Raw genomic sequence first — 21,391 nt, forward strand, 5'->3', positions numbered from 1 at the left:
CCGTGAGCCAACTATAGAGCTTGACCCAGAAAGGGGGCGTGGCCCAGGAATGTTTTGTGGGCCATGCAATGTGGGCGGTTGGCAAGGGTGCTTTCGGCAGCGTGGTTTTGCCGCGGCTCATTGTGAGGTTGTGGGTGTTGCGATGATTTGGGCATTGAACATTTTCGCACAAGGACCTGTATTATCCTGCATCCACTTGTCGCTTCATGAGAGCATATGCATTGTGTATGCCGCAACTATAATAAACCAGTGCAATGCAAGGAGACATCACTTATTTGAATTCTATGGTGTTGACTAGACATTTATCACCTGCGCTTGATTAGCTTTTTCTTTTGCTAAAGGCGTAGCATATATTAAACGCAGATATGATAAGTTCATACAAGTCAAGAACATGTCAACACTTAACAAGTCGAGAACACTTGACCATTTAAAAACCAAAAGTCCTAGCCAGTTATCATTTGATAAGCCCTTTATGCATTATGGGCTACTCGATTTGTATGAGACGGGGCGAGTATGGATGGTTGGGTGATTGGGGCTCTGCTAGTGTGGGGCTCCCATGGGGGTGAGCAGGGAACATGTCGGTCGGGATATGAATGGTGTAATCCCGGCTCGCTACCGTCTCCAGAATTTCTTTAAATAATTCATTAAATTCTTCTCGTTCCCGAGCTGCCCTTTCTGCCTTTGAGCGTCTGGGGCCGAGCGGGAGCTGGGAGTGCGTACCACTAGTGCTGTGGCCTGTTGCAGGTTTCGAGTCTCGACTTTCTTGACTCAAGGGTTCTTCGCCCTTCGCCCTGGGCAATGTCGCTTAGGGCCCCGCTTCTTGGCATACCTCTTGATGGTGGGCACATAGCGCTCTGGTAGAGGGGCGCGTGCCACATGCTTCCGCCTTCTACGAAGAGCATCTTTGCAAGCCAACTCTCCATGATTCTCCATGCGTTCCGCCAAAAAAGGAAACCTGCAAGGTGCAAACCAAGGGTTAGACCTTGATACAGGATACAGTTGTTCGCATGGAAGGGATTTTAGTGTGGTTTATCAAGCGCGTATGACAAGAAGGGGACGGTTGAGGCATGCGGTGTTTGTTGTAGGGGAAAGGTCCCCATGCTGATGTTCGCGTTGCCTCCAGTCATTAGCGGATATTAGTTTATGCTAAGTTGCATGGACTGGTTGTCGTGGAGTGGGACAGGGTACATCCTCGGGAGGATAGACCAAAAAGGGAAGAAGGTGTATAGGAAGGGACTACACCCTGTCTACACCATCAGAGTTGTTGGTCAAGGCCTCCTATGGCGGCAATATGGGTTGCATGCCCTTCACTTGGAGGTGGGGCTGGTCACTCGACTTGTAAAAGTGTGATGTGAGGAGGACCTGAGGAGCTTAGCCTGTCAAACCCGACTCTTCTCCCTGCACTTGACTATCATTGCTTGTGTGTGTTGATATTGTTTATACATGGTGACACAAAAATCAGTGTTTATTTATATACATATCAATGAATCCATGTCACATCACGAGGATAAGAACCAAGTGTAGAACTCGGGGTTGTACCGGAGCATGTCACACGCATCTAGTATTCATGGCAGCTGACTTAATACTGATAGATATTTTGCTACGTTGAGTAGCATGGAACCTTGACCGAGTCTACTAGCAATATGTAACTCCTCTTCGGTGAGAACCTTATCAATCAAAGGGCCCTGTAGCCTAGTTCCAGCCAAGTCCGCACCCCGAATGTCAGTGAGCACTCGAAGGGAAGTTAGTGCCACGTAGGTTGGGTCTCTTTGAGACCGCCATTTGGCCAATCGCTCTTCTGAGACCGTCATGATCTGAGCCCCTAGTTCGGCCATTATAACGCAGCTTTCGCACCAACGCTGCTCAAATTGACTCTGGCCTGCTGATAGTTGCTTTAGTAGCTCTATGTCTACGAGATTCGGTCGGCAGAGTACTTCATTGAATGTGACGGTTAAGCGCAGTTCGTCAGCCTCCTTATCGGGGATAAGTCGCATATGTTCATGCAAGAGCCTGTCTAGTGCCCGTTAAGATGTTCTTGTTCTTCCCATGATAGAGGAAAGGTCAAGTAATCTCGAAACTGCTCCTTGGGGATCGTGCCCATGTCCGCAAGGACGTAGACACGCGCGACCACCTTGAGCTTAGCCTCCAACTCAGTTAAGCTTTATGCGACACTTCTATGTTCAACGGGGGCTTGCTTGGTTGCTATCTCATGCAAAGTTCTAAGAGTTTCCTTAGGCTTTAGCATGGCTGGGGGCTCAGGCCTAGATGAGCAAGATTGGTCCACGCTAGGTTTTCTTATGCTCTTGGGGTTCTCATGTTTCTCTTAAGGTTTTGCTATTATTTCATCATGGTTCTTCTCGGATGTGACTGGTATAGATTTGTCACCCTGTTGTGACAGCGTTGTATCCACTCTTGATTGATCAATGTGAGTTCTATTGTCAGTGGATAGAGTGTTGCAAGCAACTGTTGATGGCAACGGTTGCTTTGGTTTCTCAGAACACACGGATGTGTCTGGGGTTTCACCGCTATTAGGAGAGGCATCCGTGGGTTCATTGGTGGATGGACTCGATGCTTTATTCATCAGCTTTCCAGCGCCCTTTATCTCAATGTTCTTTGGGTCCATAACCACCTGCATCTGTTGCTGTTTTCTCTGCTTTCTCCTCTTTTTCTTGGTCAATGAAGGTGCCTCTCTCAACAACTCAGGACCCTGGGCTATATCGATCTGTTGATGTGCTTGGTCGGGCCTCAGCATTTCCCTTCTCTAGTGTGTCCTTATAGGACATAGCCGTGGTTTGCTGAATAGCCTTGCGCGGTTGTGAGGGCACAACTGCTGCCCTTTTCGGAGAGTCTATCCCTTCCAGCCTAGGCTTTAGGCACCTTGAAAGTGCCGGAGTTGTCGAGGGATTTGGTTGCGACACCTCCTCCATAGGTAAACTATTAAGGACACGTTCCACAAGGGGCGTTGTCATGGCCAAGGGTTGTGACTGCTGTGATCCCGGATTGGAAGTAGTAGCAACTAGTTCAGTGGGCTGGCTACCCTTGGTGGATCGTGGTGTCAAGTCCCTAGGGTGATTAGAAGTGGTTGTGTCTTTCGTTGGCCTTTGAGCACTCATTTGCGTAGATCGAACATGAGCTGATCTAGTCGCATTAGGTGGCTCAGGCATATCCTTGGGTCGAGAGCTACAGATGGCATCATGTCCCACCTCTTTGACGATTGGAAGCTTAGATGTAGATAGAGATTAGAACTGAGCAGTCGCCCTTGACAACTGCCGTGGTGCTTCCTGTGTCTGTTTGGGAGAAGAGGGTGTAGGAGATCTAGGACTCCTAGGTGGATGTGGCACTAGCCGAATGATTTTCTCAAGGCTATTAGATGATTGTGCCATTTGCTTTGTTGAGTGAGTAGCCTTGCCATGAGCAATGTTGTGCCTATGATGTTTGTTCTCCCCTTGGGACATCAAAGGCTCATTGGGCACTAATGGCTTTTGTGCACGCTCAATGGTTACATATGACATCTGCTTATTAAGCATGCTAGGTTGAGGCTCTTTCTTTCGAACAATCATGTCTGGTTTCTTGCCTTGAGACCTAGAGTTTCTCTTAGATTTCCTCCTGTGCCATGATTTTGATTCACTCTAGCCTTTAGCGGATAGAGGCGGTTTAGCAGGGGGTTTTTGTACCCAAATCCATTGGTTGCCTGCATAATACCCTTGAGCTCGAAGCAACGCTTTGGATATCCATTGTGGCGTTGTGCTAGCTCTCCATCGATGCCTTCGCCTATAAGGCTTGGGCTTCTTTCGTGGTCTTCTACGATTTTTGTGAGTCCAAACCCTGTCCTTGGCCTTGTCTCTTGACCTTCTTGTTTTCGGCATGGCCTCACTCACACTGGTTCTCATTGTTCGACCTGTGCTTGTATCAACTCTTCCAACAAGTCCTTGCCCTCATTTGTAGGCTTGACTGTTATGTCATCACCTTCCTTGCCTTTCCCTTGAGGTTCGCTGAGGTCACCCTTGCTAAAGGTCGCGACTATCCTCACCCCCGGTAGTGTCAGGTGTATCCTCTGTGCTACATAGTCAACCTCACATTTGGTCGCCCTTTTGAAGGGTCTTCCTAGGAGGATTTCTTTCCTGCAGCTAGCACTTTTTGGAGGAACATGAAATAGGATAGGCAAGCTTTCTGTTTCAATTGTCACAAGGATTTTGCACTTTCCCATGAGTGCTTGTGGGTGTCCCCCATAAGGGCTAAGAGTTGCACTAGTCGATGTGAGCTCTGGTTGGCCTAGTAGGGTCCATGATTCATAGGTCAAGATGTTAAAATCTGCTCCTTCATCAATCAGAGCATCGATAGTATGCTCTCTTTTCACGGTGAGTTTGACCCTAAGATAAGCAGGTGGTACTATGTCTTCATCTTCCGGGTCGTGGCTTGTAAATTTAAGCCTTCTGACAAATGCCCTTGAGTTCTCGACTGCAGGACCAGATGTGGATTCTCCACTGCTGTCTTGGATTGTCAGTGCAGTGCTATTCAAGGTACATCTCTCGTCAAGAGTGTCATGTCTAGTCATCTTCACATTTGTAGCTTGCTGAAGTTGCATTTTGCTCTGACTAGACACAGTTTGAACACAATGTCTTTGTGTTCTCGTGGTGTGGCCTTTTTGCCCTTGATGGCTAGATTGGCCCATTGATGTTCTAGGGTCTCTATTTCTCTTTGTTCGGGTATGGGCTTTTGGTTGCTCTATTGCAAGTGAGACTCCATGCTGGTGTAGATCCATTACTTCACTAGGGTCCAATTTGGAAGGCTTGTCACGGCACGTGTTTTCTCTCCAACCTACTCGGGGGAGGTGCGGAGGGGGCAGAGCCCTCTTTGCGGGGGTCCGGGGGGGCAGTCCCCCCCGACCCGCAGGGCCGTTACGGTAAAAGCCATGCACAATTTGGAGGACCGTTTATAGCCAAATTTTGAACTTCGTGCTCTAAATTCTAGCCTAGTGAGGATCTGTGATGTGCCTTTAGCTCTATGTAGCCTTTGGGGTCAATTTCAGGGTTTAGATGCGTCAGAACTTGTGTTCTGGATACCTGTCTGATTTTGACAATTTTTTGGTCCAATTCCAAGATGTCCGATTTTCAGGAGTCCGATTATCAGAATCGGACGTCCGATTTTGGGTTGGTCCGATTTTGGTCACGTCCGATTCTAGGAGTCGGATCGAAAAGTGGTCCGATTCTGGGAATCGAATCGGATAGGGTGGTCCGATTCTGGCTGGTCCGAGTCTGGGACTTGGACGGCCTGGTCCGATTGTGAGTGGTCCGATTATGGACTCGTCCGAGTATCCGAGTCGGACGGATTGGTCCGAGCGTCCGATTCTCAAAATCAGATGGGTTGGTCCGAGCGTCCAATTCTCAAAATCGGACGGGTTGCTCCGAGTGCCACGTGGCACGTCCGTTTCCGAGCTAGTCCGATTCTGGAAATCGGACAGTTTGACTCCAGAACTCGGGTGGTCGGATTCTGGGAATCGGACCACTGCGAGTTGGTCCGAGTGCGTCGGCGGCGGGCGCGATTCCCACGCGTATGTCCCCTCCTCACTGTCTGGTGCACACAATCACCACAGACTTTCTAGATCTGATCAGGGCACTTGTTGGAAAACACCAGACTCACCTGGAGCAGCACGAATCACCGGCGCCTAGAAATCGGGGCAGCGCTTTCTCGTCCTGTGAACCAGAAGTTCTCTCTCTCTCTCTCTCTCGCACAAGGTAAACCAAGGAAATGAGGTCTGTCCTGGCCTCCCAGGCCTCTTAAGGTCCTTCCCCAGCATTGTAGAACCTCACAGCTAGTTCCCTGTCCCTGTCTCACCCAGAACTTGAATCTGGTCCCCTGTTTCCCTGTTTTAGCCTGTTATACAGTAACAGAAAACCCTACTGTTTGCCTGTTTTTTTCTTCTTTTTCTTTGTTTTTTCCTATCCTAAATGCATCCAAATCACAAAATAAATACCTATACTACTCCATTCCACAACATAAATCTCAGAAAGCAAAAAACCTACTTGCCAAGGAGATCGAATACCATCTTCAACCCCCTCGCTTCCTACCTATCTGCCTCAAGCACCAGTTCGGGGGAAACCCCTTACTTTGATGCTCGATTCAAAGCGCGCAAGCGCTCAAGGCTTGAATCCGTGGTCCCGGCAACGGAACCAAAATGTGGGAGCTTTCACTCAACCGCCAAGACCCACTGACTGCTTATTGATTCAAGCGTTCCAAGCCGAGCACTAATGGCTACCTCTCACATAGCCGACGCGCCATCCATATCTACGGGTGTAGTGAGCTTACCTTGATGCCGTTCGAGTTACCTCCTCTCCCGCGCACTCCGGTAGCTCCACGATCCAAGTGCAAGCTTCAAGCAAGCTCCACCCTCAAGCTCCACACTCCAAGCTCCATTGCCGCGAGCAAGACAAGAGAAGAGAAGAGAAGAGAAGAAGAGAGGAGATGATAGAGAGCTTCTCCTCCTAGGTCCCTCACCCTCACACACTCACTCCCTCACACTCTCACACTCCCTCTCTCAAGCACAAGCTCAAGCAAGCAAGAAGAAGAAGAAGAAGAAGAAGAGGAGAGCTACTTTTGGCCACACACAAGAATGAGCTTCTCATTCACTTTTCAACTTTATATACAAAACCCTAAACCCCTTTTGGGCGGTCATCCCCTTTTTTCCCTTTTTACACGGCCAGCCATAGCCTAGAGGCCCTTTTTCCCATTGTCCTTCTATCTTCCTAGCTTCCTTTCCACCGCCCGTCTACATTTACAAATTGCACGGGTGAGAACCCGGCGCTCTTTTACAAGATTTCAGGGTGCACCTTTTTATTTTAAATTGCGCCTTTCCCCTTTTGCCTTTGCCTTGGACTTTTAAGGTTGCCCTTGTGCTTTTGGCCTTTTCTCCTTTTCTTTCTTCAGTCGGGCTACCTTTTTTCTGCCTTTGCCCTGCATCTTTTCCACTTCCTTTTGCTTTCTTCGTGTTGGGGTTAACAGTTGTCAGGCAAGTGATGAGCAACAAAAGAAGTGGTTACTACTTGCATGCCGACAATCCATATTAGGATGCTATGCCCAGACAGAACTTGGCCATGGATCAAACGTGCAAGGGTTGGAAACTACATCAACATTCGATCCTTCAATGGATGAGTTTGTCATACATAGATAGTCCTACTCTAACATCTACCAAAGCAAGATCAAGTTTTTCACTGAGTCAGGCATTTCTATTTTATTTTATGAGTAGGCATCTACATATGCAACTTAGAATATCGTCTTCGTTATTTAATTGTTTTGGGCAGTGGTGGCCAGGAGGCTTGAGAAAGGTGTCAACACATGCAATCGTCTATGCACATCTGCTGAGACAGATGGCCATGACTATGGCATACACAATGTAGGTAAGGTAATTACTATGCTGTGTCATGCATGACTTACTCATATCTTGCAGGTTGGCAGCAGTAATAAAAGAGGGGAAGTATGTACCATTTGGTGTACCACGGAAACTAGGTTATGGGGCAATGGTATTTGTGAGTTTGTTCATCCTCTTACAGGTGTCGGATTATCTTTCAAGGGCTATCACCATAGCAGTCAGATATAGTGCAGTGAGACGACAATTTGGATCTCAAAAAGGACAGCTTGAAGTACAAGTAATATTAAATGCAGACTCATGGTTTGAGTGGCCCTTTCTTAATCTCTAGGTTATTGAGTCCATGTGAAACATGTGATCCATACAGAATTAATTGGGAGAGATTTTTGTTGCTTTCAACATGTGATTGACTACATGACACAACAGAGCAGGCTATTCCCACTTCTTGCAACTGCCTATGCATACCGCTTTTTGGGGGACTGGTTATCATGGCTCTACTCAGATGTAATGGCTCGACTAGATATCAATGATTTTTCAACATTATTTGAAGTGCACGCTTGTATAGTTGGACTGAAATCAATTACCACATCTGTAGCTACTGTAAGTTGCCAGCTATTTTCCAGCTTCTGAATGCTTATATTATGAAGGTAAAAGAGTTCTTTTTCCCATGTCAGGAAATGTCAAAACCTTCTAGTGGCTAAGTTGACTCTAGGATGAAAATGAATTGGGATGAAGGATGACAATGAATTGGATATCTAACCAATGAACAGGTGATTCTAGCAAGAGAACAGCTCCGGGAGTTGTATTGCCAGGTAAGCAACATATTGAGCAATGTGCTTCAGTGTCATAATATGTCTTTGACACTATCATCAATCGTGTACCTCAGTATGATTATGTATCCTGATAAGCCATTGACATGGCATGGCAAGAGGCATGGCATTTACCCAGCTGGGCGGCACAGAAAATGGATCAAGGGAAGCTGATGGACATCATGGACAAGTGGCTCTACTCCAGTGGCTTTGATGAAGTGCAAGTTCAAATTATCACAAGTGAAGGAGCAAGTATTGCGCCTATAGTTATAATGATTGTTCTTAACCGTGTCTTAGCCATGGAATGCAGCATATCCACCACATTGAGAGCTAATACACTATCTAATCCAGATTTGGGTTCATCCAATAAGCGGAAGGAGCTGGATTCAACCATGGGCTGCGGCCGGGTCACCATGATGCTCTCAGGGGGGCTAGTGGGCTTGATCATGCCAGCCAAAAGCTCAACCAAGTTGGACATGGTAGCTCCACTAGGGCTTGCTATGGCAAGCACGTCTCTTGCCTTGGCTTTTGGCTTTGTAGGTCACATTTTTGAGAATCAGGGACTTCCATTAGTATGTAAAGTTTGTCAAGAATATCAAAGGTGCAATTTTCTAGTATGTAATGTTTGTTAATCAATCGCATCTCCAACATTTTCAATGACCCGTGGTGAATCACACAACCCTTAGCTAGCAATAGAAATGGACAAACCAGCTCTCATAGTTTTCAGATTACTACAGGTGGTATTAGTCTTCTGCAGAGATACTCACTGTCTTCAGATTACTACATGTGGCATTAGTCTTCTACAGAGATACTCTACTGAGGCTCTGGTTGCTGTGGTGGCAATGTATCATCCACATCACTGCAATGGATGTGTTGATCAGAGTCTGTAGCATCAGAATGCTCATGTCAGGATATGCTCCCCTTGGTATTATGCCTATAGTTATAATGATTGTTCTTAACCGTGTCTTAGCCATGGAATGCATCATATCCACCACATTGAGAGCTAATACACTATCTGCTCCAGATTTGGGTTCATCCAATAAGTGGAAGGACCTGGATTCAACCATGGGCTACGACCGGTTCACCATGATGCTCTCAGGGGGGCTAGCGGGCTTGATCATGCCAGCCAGAAGCTCAAGCAAGCTGGACTTGGCAACTCCACTAGGGCCTGCTATGGCAAGCACATCTCCTGCCTTGGCTTTTGGCTTTGCAGGTCACAATTTTGAGAATCAGGGACTTCCACTAGTATGTAATGTTTGTTAAGAATATCAAAGGTACGATTTTCTAGTATGTAATGTTTGTCAATCAATCGCATCTCCAACATTTTCAATGACCCGTGGTGAATCACACAACCCTTGGCTAGCAATAGAAATGGACAAACCAGCTCTCACAGTTTTCAGATTACTGCAGGTGGCATTAGTCTTCTATAGAGATACTCACCGTCTTCAGATTACTACAGGTGGCATTAGTCTTCTACAGAGATACTCTGCTGAGGCTCTAGTTGCTGTGGTGGCAATGTAGCATCCACATCACTGCAATGGATGTGTTGATCAGAGTTTGCAGCATCAGAATGCTCATGTCAGGATCTGCTCCCCTTGGCAAAGATCTTGAAGATGCATTCAAGGCCAAAGTACCCCATGCAATCATTGGGCAGGTCTGTACTTAACATTAACAATTTTGATCTCTTTCCCTACTGTCTATGAAGAAACATATTCTTCATACATGCCTTGCCCAACTTGTAGGGTGTGAATGGGACTGAGGTAATCATAATGATGTGCAAAAGAGGGGTATCTATATAAGACTCTACCGGCTACCTTGCTTGTCAGTGCTGATCTTTCTTTGGAATGTTCAAGAGCCTAGATTCATGTGAAAATTCATGTGAAGATATTGTTGGTAGACATAGTTGGAGCTTGCCTTGCACAACTTATCTATATATATCATTCATACATTGATAAGTTGTTCCAAGCAAGTCTACTCAGAGTTTACAACCCTCAAGTCAACTTATATATATATATCATTCATACATTGATAAGTTGTTCCAAGCAAGTTTGCTCAGAGATAGAATTTGAGATAGCAAGTTTGCTCAGAGTTTACAACCCTCAAGTTAGAGGGGTGATGACACAGCAATAGAGGGGTGATTACATTGTGCAGGGCTATGGGATGATTGAGGCAAGGCCTGTGCTAGCCATTTCACACTGATTTGAAAATAGTCAATCCCAAGACTGGTATCTTGCTCCCTCAGAACAAACCTGGAGAAATCTGCATCAAATGCTGTAGTGCAAATGCTGGACTCAGGTACATTGTCCAGGTAACTTTCTCTTAATCCTAGATGACTATGGGCAAGTTCAGACTCATGATTAGATGCTTGTGGTGTGAAGGATAACAATAAATACTTCTTTTGATACATTTTCTATAATGTACATTAATTATGTGTTAGTAGATGCACCATATTTTTGTTATAGCCTTCAATTTCTGAGACTGTAAGTTTCTCAATGCCCGGCTATGCTTATGAGGACATGACATTCTTACAACCATACTATATTTTAAAAATAGTTAAAGAGTAATCTTGAAGTTTCTTGTAAAATAGTACATGAGCTATTAAGGAGTGGCCGTACTAATGGTGACGGATTGAATTTATAATGTCTTGACTCCCACCTAATCACACTGTGCGAAATTACAGTTGCACCAATGAGATTACAGCACAACAGAAACATTACTATAACATCTTAGGATCAACTAGTTATTATGACTATCATGATAGGGAAGATTATCATGAGCTGTACAGTTATTACAGTGAGAGATATACGTCTTTCATACCTTGGATCAGACTTAAGCTTGGAGACTATAGATTACCAAGTGATGATCGATGATGGAGATGTGGAGATGATGGATAGTACAAAACTAGAGTATTGCTTCTTTTGCTTGTCTTGCACCTTGTGTTAGCTCAAAGCGCAAAGTAAAAACTCGTCTTGTGAAAAGAACAAAAAGAAAAAGAAGCGGTACTTTGGAGAAACGGGCGGGAACCCCAAAATGTAAAGGAGGGAAGCTAATTCGTTTTTTGGCTAACAGTAGGATGAGAAATTTCTTATTTCTTTTTCTAAATCTTCATTTTTTGGTAGGATTAGATTTCTCTCTTTTTCACAAAATCTTCATTCTATGATTTTATAAAATTTTATTGTTATGACATACTATATTTTAAATATAGTTAAAGAAGAATCTTGAAATTTATTGCAAAATAGTACCCGAGTTATCAAGGAGTTGTGATGGTGACCGATTAAATTTTTAATGTCGACTTCCATGCCTAATCACACTGTGCCTAATCACGTGGACGATTAAAAGTAAGGAGGGAGACTATAATGTTTTTTTGCATAGGCTCGCAAGTGGTTGGCATCTTGGAGCATAAGCTTGCAAGTGGTTGGCATGCTAGCAGACTGGCTCTTATGCTTCAAGCTTCACAGTCAACAAAAATTTATAAGCTCCATCATGTAAACGAAGCTTGGAATGCTTAAAATATGAGAAATATTTATTGATTTAGCAAAGTTTTCTCTTATATTCAAAGGGAGTTTCTCTAATTTAGATTTATGGTAGGATTAGATTTTTATCTTCATTTTATGGTAGGATTAGATTTTTGTTTTTTTCACAAAGTCTTCATTCTATGATTTTATAATTGCTTATTGTTGAGAGCTATCCACATGTGTATGTATATTTAAAGGCACATGCTCTTACTCAAAGTGTACACGAGAGAGAGAGAGAGAGAGAGAGAGAGAGAGAGAGAGAGAGAGAGAGAGAGAGAGAGAGAGAGAGAGAGAGAGAGAGAGAGAGAGAGAGAGAGAGAGAGAGAGAGAGAGAGAGAGAGAGAGAGAGAGAGAGAGAGAGAGAGAGAGAGAGAGAGATGCATGATTGCCTTTTACAAGCAATCATGTATCTCTCTTTACAAATATATATTTTGAGTCATGCAGGTAAACTCCTCGATAGACACACATAGTGTGTTTGGGGTTCAACTCCCTTTGAGTTTATCCTCCTAATCACCTTTTGTAGGTTTGATATGTGTAGCCACAAAGATATGGTTACAAAGATATGTGCAGGCACAAAGGTATGACTTTTGTAGACAATGAGGTCACTATATTTGAGAAGAGGTTTTCTCTAAAATTTTTCCAAAGCATTTCAAAGCTTCATCACGATTTCTATCTATCAACCTGAACAGTAGCAAATCAAGCCAATCCAAGAGGCTATGTTCAATACTAGAAGAAACTTCTTATAATTTCAGACTTTCTGTCTTTCATCCAAATGCAAGGATTATCTCAAATCATAGCAATGGTGTGCATGTGTAAAGGAGCCTTGCAATAGCAATTGTATGACTTTATGAGATAGGACCCAACAATTGTTGCAACTAGCTTATATCAGGCCATGGCCTTCATGTTGGCATATCAATGGTACTTCCTGTTAAGGACTATGCATTGGAATAAGCTCATCTATTCCTTCCCTTACATTTATTGAGGTGTTTTTAGTGCATTCTGAGGGGAGATGCAAGTGTACATAAGTGATGGACGTGTGGTACATCATTCTTATTGTGGTAAGTACACTATTAGTAACTTTAAATGGTTTCTCTTTGCAAAATTGATCATGCGTACAAACAATATCTCCTGGAAATTATGCCTATCGTTGTAGACTTTTGAGTAGGAAGCAAGCTGCTAAAGGAAGAAGGCATGATCCTGGCAAGCAAGGATTACCTCGAATCGTAGCAATGGTGTGCATGTTGAAAGGAGCCTTGAGATAGCAATTGTATGACTTTATGAGATAGGACCCAACAATTGTTGTAGCTAGCTTATATCAAGCCATGGAGAGAATCACCAACAACTATTGCAACTACCTTATTTCAAGTCATGGAGATACTGTAAGAGCCACTTAAGCTTGATGACTAGGAAGTGGGACTAGGACTATCTTATTCAATGGCGTGTTTCTCATATGACATGTACATAAACAATGTCTCAATAGGAATCATTGATATTGATCCTTAGTTGGATCTCCTTCTCATCTCTTTGCACCATGAAAATCTAAAAAATGTATTGAACCATAGTGCAAGGCAACAAATTCATCAAGCATGCTTTCTCCCTTTGTATGCCTCTCTTCAAGCTTCTCCTTTCTCATAGAAAGCTTGGTACCGAGGTACTTGATGAGCTCATCCTGGACGACCTTTTGCATAATGTACACTGAGAGTGTGCTCTTTTCTTTGATTTCTCTTTTAATCAACATTCTTTATTTTTCACATCTTTTTTCTTCTTCCTTATATGCTCATCTTGCCCTCCTTTCTTGTGCTAGGACTATGTTTACTGTTATACCTTTACTTTGACATGCTTGCACTTTGTATCTTCAATGATCATTAGAAGTGTAGGTCCAAAGTCCAAGGTAAGGAGTTTGGGTCTCATCTTATAATATTACCTTGTTGCTAACTCACTTGATTGTTGCCAATTTAGTTTGGAAGGTTGTAGTGAGTGGGTGTTCCTTCATGTGAATTAGCATATAGGTTAGTGAACTGATTGGAGGGGGACCAGATGTAATTGATAAGCACCTACTCTTGGTTAAAGTGGAAGAGTGCAATTACCTCCTATAATTTTGAGGGGAGTGATATTCATATGGTTTCTTGATGGTATTGCCAATTGCATAGTGATTTTCATTGTCATGCGACCCCTTGGTGCAAGTGGAAGGGCAATTAGGTTTCAGATGGCCTAGGTGTCATCTTGGAGCATAGGATCACAAGTGATTGGCATGCTAGCACATTGGCTCTTATGCTTTAGGCTTCACAATCAACAAATATTTATAAGCTCCATGCAAACGGAGCTTGGAATGTCTAAAATATGACAAACATTTATTGATTCAACAAAGTTTTCTCTAATATACAAAGGGAATTTCTATAATGTTTTTGAGTAATGTAGCTTTTTAGTTATATCTAAAAGTCATTGTAGTGATAGCAATGTAATCAAGTTAATCTTTTTAATAATCAAGTCACATATTCAACTATTAACAAAAAAGAACCATTTCGTATTAGGATAGAATAGAGATAAGTGCATGAGGATTATCTAGGTTTAAGTACCAACACAGAATCAATAAAGCAACTAAAAGTGCCAACTCAACATTTATGGAAGAACATTAGATGAATTGATGGGATTCTATGGCAAGTATATTTCCATGTATGTATGGGTAGTGAAAACAATACACATGATTTGATTGGCCAACTTATAATGAGGTGTTGTCTCATCTTATGATAGTTTCCTAAAAGAGAAGGTTCATCTATGTTGCTAGAATAGTGAGTAATCCAAAATGTTTTCAACCTCTTGTGATAGATCTTGCAAGGATGTAATCCAAACCTCCTATCTTGTAAAGCTAATATTATTGGTCAATCTAACTACCATTGTGATAGTTTTGGGCCACTTCTCTAAATGATATAGTAGTTGAAGAAATATGCAAGACATGAACCTTTTCTAAATACCCAAAATAAACAAAAAAAGGGGCAATGCTCTAGCACATGCACATACACACTCGTTACTTTAGAAGTTTTTGGTTAACACAACACAATGTTGAGATATCGAGCTCCACTCGTGATACGCCAGGGTGACCGTTGTATATTTATGTCACCGACTTGTCAGTTGCAGACGCGGTTGGTACACCGCCCATGAATAATAGCTACATGATAGCTATCCTTATCTACTCTAGTTCGTGGCTCAGTTAGTATGCCACCTTAGTTAGTTGAGTTTGGTTTGAGACCCATATATAGGGTTCTTCTATTTCTTTGTACTTGAGTTCTTTTGGCTTACACAACTAAGAAGAGGAAAACTGTTTTCAGCCTCCACCCTTGTGTGTCTTCCCCCATTGTGCAAGCAAGAAAGCTTCAAGCGAGACTCCTTCCTTCTCTCCCACAATCTTGACATGGTATCAGAGCCTTGTTCGTGGTAAGGAGCTCAAGAAAGCAAGCCAAGCTCGCGGTGGTCTGGTAAGAGGAGCAGTGTTGCTTTCATTTCCTGTTTTGGGAGCAGATCTCTGCAGGTAGCACAGCCGAAAATTGCAGGAGTGCATTGTCTCAGGTTGAGACGCCCTTCGCGGTGAAGCAAGAGGGCAGTATATGCTGCGGGAAAGGGCTTTAGCCCTTGGCGACCTTGTTTTTTTGATTTGAGGCCATTTCGGGGCCTGTTTTGCAGACGGAAGTTTTCTGCACGCACTCAAGAAAAGGCTCAGTTTTATGCTGTGCGACCACTGTTCTACAGGTCGGTGAAAAGTTACTGTAGAAATTGCATCGTATGCTTGTGCGCAGAGACATTGGGAGTTTCAGAATCATCCTTGGTTCCTGTTTATGAAAAATCGTCACTAGGAAGTGACTGTGTGGTCAAATACCACTTTCGCCAGTTTTGCAGATTTGCCCTTGTGAGGGTGAAGCTGTGTTTTTTGCAGTGACAGAATTTCTTGCAGTATTCTGTAATGGCGTCTGATTCTCTTTCACAGATTGTCACTGAAAAGCTTGACAAGAACAACTTCCAGGCATGGAAATTTAGAATGACGAATTTCCTTATGGGAAAAGGATATTGGGAATTTGTTGCAGGAAATGAAGAAGAACCAGTTCTTCCTGATGTTCCCAATCAACAACAAATGCAGGCATTTAAAACATGGCATGAGAGAGCCAGGAAAGTTATGTATTGGCTGTCTATCAGTATTTCAGACTCTATGATTGTGCATATTCAGGATGCAAGTACGCCAAAGGAGGCATGGGATACTTTGTCAAAAATGTATAGCACAAATACGCAAGCCAGGAAAATGCAGCTCAAGCAAGAGTTGCATAATGTGCAAAGAGAAAGTATGAGCATCAACGACTACCACATGAAGGTGAAGAAGATTGCAGATGCACTTGCTTCCATTGGGTCGCCAGTGGAAGATGATGATTTAGTTTCCGTGACCTTGAATGGTCTAGGAAAGGATTATGCACAGTTTCGGACATCCATTTCAGTTCGTGAAAGATTTCCTGATTTTGAGGAGTTGATTGCTCTTCTAATTTCTGAGGAACAGAGAAATGGTGGTGCATCTTCTTCAGGAGGAACTTCAAAAGAAGCTGTCTTCTACTCAAATGCTGGAAGAGGTAGAGGCAGAGGTAGAGGAGGCCGATTTGGAGGCCGTGGCAGAAATCAGAATATGCAGCAAACTCAAGAAAACCAGTCCTATGGAGGAGGACGTGGTAACTCTAGAGGCAGGGGGAGCCAAAGAGGTCGTGGTGGATGGCAAAGAGGCCAAAATGCAAACAGTAATGTTGAATGCTACTACTGTGGTAAAATGGGTCATATGGCTAAAGACTGCTATAAAAAGCAGAATGACATCATGAATGGAAAACTGCAACAAGGGAATTATGCATCTTCTAGTAGACAGGGTGATGACAGAAATGAGCATTTGTTCATGGTGCAGCACATGAACAATTCTATGACAAGTGCAGAAGAAAGCAATGATGTATGGTATGTTGACTCAGGTGCATCAAACCACATGACAGGTCATGCAGAATGGATGGAGGATGCAAGGAAAATGGAAAAACCAGGATTTGTGGAGACTGGTGATGATACTGCACATCCTATTGTGCAGATTGGAAAAATTCCCTTGTCTATGCAGGGTGGGAAAAAGAAATACCTGTCCGATGTATTTCATGTCCCGAATATCACCAAGAATCTGGTTTCAGTTGGTCAAATGGTTGAACAGGGCTTGCAGGTCAGATTTAATCCTCATGGATGCTTTGTTGAGGATATGAAAAATAAAGGTCGCTTGATAGCAAAAGGAAAGAAGAAGGGCAGAATGTTTACATTGGATGCAGACATGTCTGAATTGAGTGCAGCAATGTTTGCACATGGGACCGGTGTAGTTGCAGATATTGATATCTGGCATAAACGCATTGGTCATGTTAATGTACAGCGACTTAAATCAATGCAGGCCCAAAATATTGTTGCAGGTTTGCCGAAATTCAAGGTTGCAGAAATGCATAAGGTATGTGAAGCCTGTCAGTTTGGAAAACAGGCAAGGAAACCATTTCCTAGACATGTTCAAGAGAGTGAGAAGCCATTGGAATTAATCCACTCTGATGTGTGGACTACTAAAGCTGCATCTCTTGGAGGCTGTCATTATTTTGTCACTTTTATTGATGACTATAGCAGAAAAGTTTGGGTGTATTTTATGAAAAAGAAAAGTGAAGTTTTTGGGCATTTCAAAACCCTGAAAGCTATGGCTGAAAAAGAAACAGGTCTGCAGATAAAATGCCTAAGGTCAGATGGAGGGGGAGAGTACCTCTCAAATGAGTTTGCAAAGTTTTTGCAGGAGCATGGCATAAAGCAGCAATATTCATGCAGTTATACCCCACAACAAAATGGAATTGCAGAAAGGAAAAACAGGCATATTGGAGAGGTATCTCGTGCCATGCTCAATGAAAAAGACTTGCCAGATTTTTATTGGGCTGAAGCAGTTGCTACAACAGTCTACATAATGAACAGGACTCCCACTGCAGCAATACATGGGATGACTCCAGAGGAGAGGTATACTGGTAGGAAACCAGATATTTCTCATTTGAAAATTTTTGGTTGCATTGCCTATGTACATGTGCCAGATGAGTTGAGATCCAAGTTGGATCCAAAAGCTGAGAAGTGCATCTTTATTGGTTACTCTCTGCAGCAAAAAGGGTATAGATGCTATAACCCTTCTACTCGTAAGTTTACAGTGAGCAGAGATGTTATTTTTGATGAGATGAGTAGCTGGTATAAACCAGTAAATGTGATTGATGATGTAGATGCACAAAATGGTAATGCTGCACAAAATTCACAGCAGCAGTCACAAAATATTAGTGGACCTGGAGCGTCCTCTAGTAGTGGTTCACATTCTTCGCCATGGACAGGCAGATTGAGATCAGGAGATTCTTCTCAAAGCAATGCAGATAGTGGTATGCAGGTATCACGAAAAGGAAAAGAGAAGGTTGATCAGCCCATGTTTGATGTGAATGCAGGTCACTCTTATGTGGATGGTGAATCCAGTGGCTCAGAACAGAGCATTGATGATGAGTTGGGTATTCCTTCTATTGTTACACCTGGAGTAAGGAAGACCAGGGATGTTTTGAGAGCACCTGGGAGTGAACCTACTTTGCGCAGGTCTACGAGAGCTAGGTATCCTGTGGATAGGCTGAAATATGATGGATTTACAGCCATTCACTATGCATATATGGTTAAAATGATACAGGAACCAGAACCCACTTCTTTTGAGGAAGCCATGGGAAAAGAAAAATGGGAGAAAGCCATGGATGAAGAAATGGATGCCTTGGAAGCAAATGCTACATGGGAGTTAGTACCTTTGCCTAAAGGTAAGAATGCAATTGGCTGTAAGTGGGTTTATAAGGTGAAGCACAATGCAGATGGTTCTGTGAACAGATACAAGGCAAGATTAGTAGTCAAGGGGTATGCACAAACATATGGCATTGACTATGAAGAAACATTTAGTCCGGTTGCAAGGATGGCAACCGTAAGAGCAGTCATTGCTATGGCTGCATCAAAGGGATGGTCTTTACATCAGATGGATGTAAAGAATGCCTTCTTGCATGGTGATTTGCAAGAAGAGGTCTATATGGAGCAGCCACCAGGTTATGTGCATGCTGTTCATCCTGAGTTTGTTTGCAGGTTGAAGAAAGCCTTGTATGGCTTGAAGCAAGCACCTAGAGCATGGTCTGACAAGATAGGACAGTATCTTGTCACTATTGGCTTTCAGATTTCCAAGGCAGATTTCTCACTTTATGTGAGAAAAACAGAGAAAGGTATTATGCTACTTGTCATTTATGTTGATGATTTGATTATGACAGGTGACAGTGATGAAGATATCCTTCATGTGAAAATGCTATTGAAGCAGAAGTTTGAGATGAAGGATTTGGGAGAGCTGCGTTATTTCTTGGGCATTGAGGTGATTAGATCACCAAGTGGGATACAGCTCTTGCAGAGGCAGTATGGATTGGACATGCTGTCCAAATATGGGATGACAGGCTGTAAGCCTATTTCAGTTCCTTTGGAGCAAAATGTGAAGCTGAGCACAGATGCAGGTGAGCTTCTAGAAGACCCTACTATGTACAGACGCATAGTAGGAAGTTTGATTTATATGACTATTACCAGGCCAGATTTGAGCTATGCTGTTGGATTGGTAAGTCAGTTTATGCAGGCTCCAAGGAAACCACATTTGGATGCGGCTAGACGCATACTTAGGTATGTGAAGTCCACATTGCAGTATGGACTATTTTATGAGACTGGGGTTCAGATACAGTTGCATGGATACACTGATGCTGATTGGGCTGGTAGTATTTCTGATAGACGATCTACCAGTGGATATGTATTCTCTTTTGGGAGTGCTGCAGTCACTTGGAGCAGCAAGAAACAGCCTACAGTTGCCTTGTCGAGCACAGAGGCTGAGTACAGGGGTGCAGCAATGGCTGCATGTGAGGTAGCTTGGTTGCATAAGCTACTTTATGATATGCATCAGTCTACAGATGGGCCAGTTGTCATTTATTGTGACAACATGAGTAGTATACACTTGGCAAATAACCCAGTCTATCATGCGAGAACAAAGCACATTGAGGTGCATTATCACTATGTGCGAGAGAGGGTTTTACTAGGTCTTATTGATCTAGTTTATGTCAGCACAGAGGATCAGGTAGCTGACATATTCACGAAGGCATTGGGCGCAGAGAAGCTGCGCAAGTTTAGAGACCTGCTTGGTGTGCAGGAATTGGGATTGAGCTCGAGGGGGAGTGTTGAGATATCGAGCTCCACTCGTGATACGCCAGGGTGACCGTTGTATATTTATGTCACCGACTTGTCAGTTGCAGACGCGGTTGGTACACCGCCCATGAATAATAGCTACATGATAGCTATCCTTATCTACTCTAGTTCGTGGCTCAGTTAGTATGCCACCTTAGTTAGTTGAGTTTGGTTTGAGACCCATATATAGGGTTCTTCTATTTCTTTGTACTTGAGTTCTTTTGGCTTACACAACTAAGAAGAGGAAAACTGTTTTCAGCCTCCACCCTTGTGTGTCTTCCCCCATTGTGCAAGCAAGAAAGCTTCAAGCGAGACTCCTTCCTTCTCTCCCACAATCTTGACACACAACACCACACACACACACAAACATTTTTAAAGGATATACCATTACATAAATTAGTAAGTTTTCATTTTCTGTTTTCCTTCACACTACCACACACAAACACAAATCTTATGTAATGGTATATCCTTAAAAATCTCTATGTGTGTGTGACAAAGTGAGTTAATTTAGTAAATCTATTACATTTGATAGCATTGAATAGGCTCATTTATTTCTAATGTTTTGCATATTTCTAATGTTTCCATAATAAAATCTCCATATTACCTACTACATCACACTATAGTTCTATAGACCCTCATCTTTGAATAGGCTCATTTGTGTCTCAATAGTTTTGCATATTTCTAATGTTTCCATAATAAAATCTCCATATTACCTACTACATCACACTATAGTTCTATAGACCCTCAACTTTGCACTGCAAAAGTATGTTTGGTGCAAACAATGGCTACAATGAAAGCTTATTCCATCATTACCTATACATGAATATGTGTTTTGGATGAAAAACATGCAAGAGGAGATTGAGACATAAGCTACACTAATAACTCTCCTATACTTGGCAACATAGGTTGAGGCACAACACACTAGCATAACATGCTTGCAACAAGTGTTAAATTCTTAGCTTGGTTATATAAACATTATTTTTTTCTATGACTAAAAAAGTATTTGTTTGCTTTGCTATAGATGTTGAGATATCGAGCTCCACTCGTGATATGCCAGGGTGACCGTTGTGTATTTATGTCACCAACTTGTCAGTTTGCAAATGCGGTTGGTACACCGCCCGTGAATAATAGCTAGATGACAGCTATCCTTATCTACTCTAGTTCGTGGCTCAGTTAGTATGCCACCTTAGTTAGTTGAGTTTGGTTTGAGACCCATTTATAGGGTTCTTCTATTTTTATGTACGTGAGTTCTTTTTGGCTTACACAACTAAGAAGAGGAAAACTGTTTTCAGCCTCCATCTCTGTGTGTATTCCCCCATTGTGCAAGCAAGAAAGCTTCAAGTGAGACTCCTTCCTTCTCTCCCACAATCTTGACATGGTATCAGAGCCTTGTTCGTGGTAAGGAGCTCAAGAAA

The 21,391-nt window shown here is 43.0% G+C and overlaps 1 pseudogene; it reads right to left on the reverse strand.

The window, feature by feature from the left end:
- Positions 1–10,276: 10,276 nt before the first annotated feature.
- LOC148025893 (uncharacterized) overlaps positions 10,277–21,391 on the reverse strand; it is a 56,975-nt pseudogene continuing 45,860 nt past the window's right edge.

Source organism: Lygodium microphyllum, chromosome 14 (genome assembly GCF_053477565.2).
Source record: "Lygodium microphyllum isolate KBCC chromosome 14, Lygodium_microphyllum_v1.1.10, whole genome shotgun sequence".
NCBI classification, from domain to species: Eukaryota; Viridiplantae; Streptophyta; class Polypodiopsida; order Schizaeales; family Lygodiaceae; genus Lygodium; species Lygodium microphyllum.